Source organism: Sinocyclocheilus anshuiensis, unplaced genomic scaffold (genome assembly GCF_001515605.1).
Source record: "Sinocyclocheilus anshuiensis isolate Anshui unplaced genomic scaffold, SAMN03320099.WGS_v1.1 scaffold681, whole genome shotgun sequence".
In the NCBI taxonomy this organism is placed as follows: domain Eukaryota; kingdom Metazoa; phylum Chordata; class Actinopteri; order Cypriniformes; family Cyprinidae; genus Sinocyclocheilus; species Sinocyclocheilus anshuiensis.
In genome coordinates this window covers 366059-370551 of record NW_015537978.1, presented here as the reverse complement: position 1 = coordinate 370551, position 4493 = coordinate 366059, and the positions used below count along the sequence as shown (strand labels likewise).

Below are 4493 nucleotides of genomic sequence, written 5' to 3'. Positions count from 1 at the left end.
ACCGGTAATACCGGTATCACCGCGGGGGCAGGGGCGTTCCCTCTTTTCCTGAGCTTTTAAATAGCTTGTAAAAGCGGTGTGCGCATTTTACTTTCACTTTCAAATAGCGGCAATTCGGCGTAAAGCAATTGTTCGTTTGAATTTTCCCTCTTTTCCTCGCTTTCCTTCGCTTTTAAATTGCTTAAAAGCACCATGCACATTTTACTTTCACTTTTAATTATTCGGCGTTCGGCGTCAATTGCTTGAATGCAACAACAAAATACAACGTCAAACTCACTTTAGCCTATACATAGAACTTCAAAACAAAACAAATAAAAATACACCATGCTATAGGGCAGGCTATGCCTAATATAAAATAACAAATAACTTACATAAAGTTTAAATAGGTATACAAAACTGGAAATAGGCTAAGTAAACGTATAATATATATAACCAAATAAATAAGAAACGTAGAACGTTTATTAGCAAAACGAGTAAGAAAGCTTGGAGGCACAGCATACACCTTGATGTCAAATAAAATAAATAAATTACACAGTTTAAATAAAGTAAAAATCAGCAAACACTGTGGAACCAATTAAAATAAGAAACGAATGTTTAAAAAAACTTCCAAAATCGCCTAGATAAACAGCAAAAATCAACAGGCTTTTCAAAATCCAAAATACTGCCAAACAGGCGCTTTTGCATTTCGTTTCGAAACTAAATCATCCGCGATCATCTTGTCTGTCTCACCTCACTCTTCTTGTCAGTCAGCTCGACTCACTCTCCTCACTGGATAAAAGAATTCTGATCTGTGATGCGACTGTCGTTCGGCACGCTGCATTGAGCAGCCGCTTTCAGTTTTTAATTGTAGTGTCTGTTCTTTTACTGAACTAAATGATTTTTATTACTATAAAAAAATCAAAACGACGGTGGGGGTCGGTGCCGCGGTGGGCAAGTGACGTAACCGGTGTTGCGGCTTAACAACGGTATCACCGTCAGCACCGTCTATCGCGGCAAGCCTAATAGACATCCTTGGCCATTGCTTCACAACTCGACCTGTTTCTTGCCCCATGACCATTGCATTTTCAAGTAGTTAAATTGTACGAAATGTAGCTCGAAACTTTTGAATTCTGTTCTTTTCTGTTGTGCTCCATCCAGCTGCTCTAGACTTGAACACAAGAATGAATCCTATGTGCTCATCATACAATAGACAGAGAATTTGCTGTTTATTATTAGCAGAAAGTCTGCTGTATTAATCATTAGCTGAGAGTTTGTTGCGTCTCGCTCTTTGTGTCCCTTCTCTTTCATCATCTTTTTAATTTTCATTTTAAATGTGAATTAAATACGAAACTGTAGTTCAAAGGCTTGAACTATTTGTCAGACACAATTACTGTGGATTAGACAGAACACAGTGTGTGCGTGCGTGATCTGCATACAAGCGTATGTGTGTGCGTAAATGTGAGTGGATATGTGTGTATACAGTATGTGCTTTATTTATAAAGTTTGTGGAGGTCTGTATTCTAATTCTATCCAGCTGGACTCGATCTTACTGCTTCTCATTTGTGCTTGTCTGGTCATCACCAATGTTTTGCTGAAACTATTCTTAACCAACTCATATATGGTAAAAAATCATAATGAATCTCTCTCTCTCTCTCTCTCTCTCTCTCTCTCTCTCTCTCTCTCGTGTTGTGCTCTGAAGCAGCCTGATGGTATGAAATAGTTTTAAGTAAATTTCACGCACTCACATTTGTGTAAATTGATGCTGATATATAGCAAACACATTTCTCTTAGTAACATTAGAAATAATTGCCAGCCCAGCTTTTGGTTTAGAAACTTTCCATTACAACCTAATATTTCTAAGGATAATAAATATTTGTTTTTTCATTTGGTCCTGAAATAAAAGACGATTGTATTACCTTGCATAGCTGATTTCACAGATCTGTCAGTGTGATGTTATGCAGAGCAAAACGTGTTTTAAAAAAGGTGTGTGTGTGTGTTTGAGAGCGAGAGAATATAGGTCAGTCATTATCTCACAAACACATACCTCTTCTCAGCTGATAAGTAAAAAAAGATTTCTGGAATTGTTTCATAAACCACAGTTGATGCGTGTATATGTGCTGATAGTTTAAGCACAGTGACAGAGTACAATAAATGTTTCCTAGTCATTTTTATTTATTAAATAAATTATTATTTATTAAAAAACCTTTTTAAAATGGACCACTGATGTTTATTTCCTAGTTGTGTTTTCAATAAAAAATAATATTTTTTATTTTCAGATCCTCTGCCTCTGAAAGAAAGCCTCCGATCAGGGTCAAGTGGCCTTAAACCAGCTTCCTCCAGTGCTAATTTAGTCAACTAGTTATACAGGCATTCCACTGACTATTTGATTTTGAAAACATAGTTTTGTAAATTCATCTGCCGTTTAAGCAGAAAGCTTATATTTTTTCATTTATATTCTTGGTGTAGGCGGTGCTGCTAACCAAATTGACTTACATTACTGGCAAATTGCCAAACAAGAAGCCAAAAATACACCGAGCTTGCTAAGATAGGCCTTTTAATTGCAAAGAACATCCTAACAAGACAAAAATTAATATAACTAACTTAAAAGCTCATGTTGAAATCCTCCTAATGACTGATGAAATTCTGTGTCAGGGTTCAGCATTTTTTTGTTGGGTTGTTTTGTTTTTATTTTCTCATGTCTTGTCTTGCTGTCCAGTTAAAATATCTAAATATCTTAATTAAAACAAGATTTGAGAAGCAAAATTGCATTTTAAAATAAGACACAGTCTCTTCAATTAAGTTTATTTTTCTTGACTCATTGACAAATAGTTTTTAATCTCAACAGGGTAAGAAAAAAACAATTTAATTCCAGATATATTTTTGAAACTACAATAACATACGTTGTTTTGAACATGTTTAGATATTTTTACAGGAAAACAAGACAAAAATACTCCATCTATCCATTCTCCAAACTGCTTGTCCTGTGTAGGGTCACGTACCCCCAACCCAAAGCATGACAAAACTACTAACTGAGAAAAAGATTTTTTTGTGGTGCAGTTTGAAAAGGTTTGTCCCATTGATTATTTGTGTGCACATGCAATTTCCACACTCTCCTTTCACTCTCTCATACACTCTTTAACTACTCATCTCTCTCTATCCCACTTTTTCCTCTTTATTCTTGTCTGTTGTGTTGGATTATGAAAAGAGTCTGGCGTAAAAGATGTTTCTAGGTCATGGCACTCCTTGCCGAAGCAGCATTTCCTGAGGGTTGTGCCAGTGTTGCATTAACGGTTAAGCATAGGTGTCGACACAATACGTTTTGTGCATTTTCATTTCTTTGTCATCGGATATTGCATTAAACGTTTAATGCAAAAATTGTTAAAGTGAGTAAGCAGCACCTCAGTTTGAACCGTTTACGCCGTAGTCCAAAGCAGAAGGATTATTGACTGGACTAAGGTGGAGATCGACAGCTGATTTGTATATAATTAAACTAAAACAGCTCTGATGCACCCAGAATCTTCATCATTGTAAAGGTTGGCATGAGAAACAATTGCAGGCAGTTATTGAATGAGCGTGTAGCTCTAGATGATGAACAGGTTCTGTGGCGCATCAACAGATTCCTGTGACTGTTTGTTAAGTTGGGTAAAAAAAAAGGATGAAAATGTATGAGTTTTATCAAACACATTCCATATAGCATGATGATTCTACACATTTTGACTGTGAAAGTAAAGGGAATCAGATCGGGGGAGATGGTAACCTTTTACTTTTTTAATACAGATGTACCTGGTTTAAGAAACACATGGTTTATACCACTAATAAACCTAAAGATTATATCATAATATTAAATTTAATACAAGACAGAGTTACAGTCAGTGTAACAGTTGAAAAAAATAAATGTATTCACTGTGTCTCAAGTAAGATCACATTTCATAGTAATATTTTGCTTTAATATAATAATGTCACTGAATAGTTTGACATTTTAAAGGAAATATTTTAGCTGTCAGGGAATAACATGTTTAAAGCAAAAGCCTGGATGGGACTTTTCAACTGTATACTGTGATTTTTGGCTGATTTTTGATCACGAAGCACACAGCATGTGGTATCTCTGCTGGCTTTGGTGAAGTGTAATGTGTCTGGAGAAGTGCCAATGTTTTATTCATTTGACCGAGAGAAAGAGAGAGAATATTTAATTAATGTCGGTGGTCTTTTTCCATTTTTCCAGGCTTGTAAATGCAGTTTAATTTTTAAAAAATCACTCATTTTAAACTTTTTGTTGATTGTGTACAAAACAGTTTGCCGTTTCACAAAAAGGCAATGAACAAATGTTCTGCTTGTATGATACTTTCAGTATTGTTTATTATTATTCAATAAAACGTTGTGATTTGTGCCAGGCATTAAAGATGCATTAAACTTTTTCAACCAGCTTTGTATTGTTTCAATGTCAATAGTATATGTAAATGAACTATGTGTATTCTTTAGGGCTGCACGATAAATCGCATGCGATATTTAATGCG

The 4493-nt window shown here is 35.3% G+C and overlaps 1 protein-coding gene across 2 annotated transcripts in view; it reads left to right on the top strand.

The window, feature by feature from the left end:
* LOC107672582 (neuronal PAS domain-containing protein 2-like) overlaps nt 1-4493 on the top strand; it is a 69574-nt gene that overhangs the window by 44447 nt on the left and 20634 nt on the right. The gene's annotated exons all lie outside the window — the stretch shown is intronic.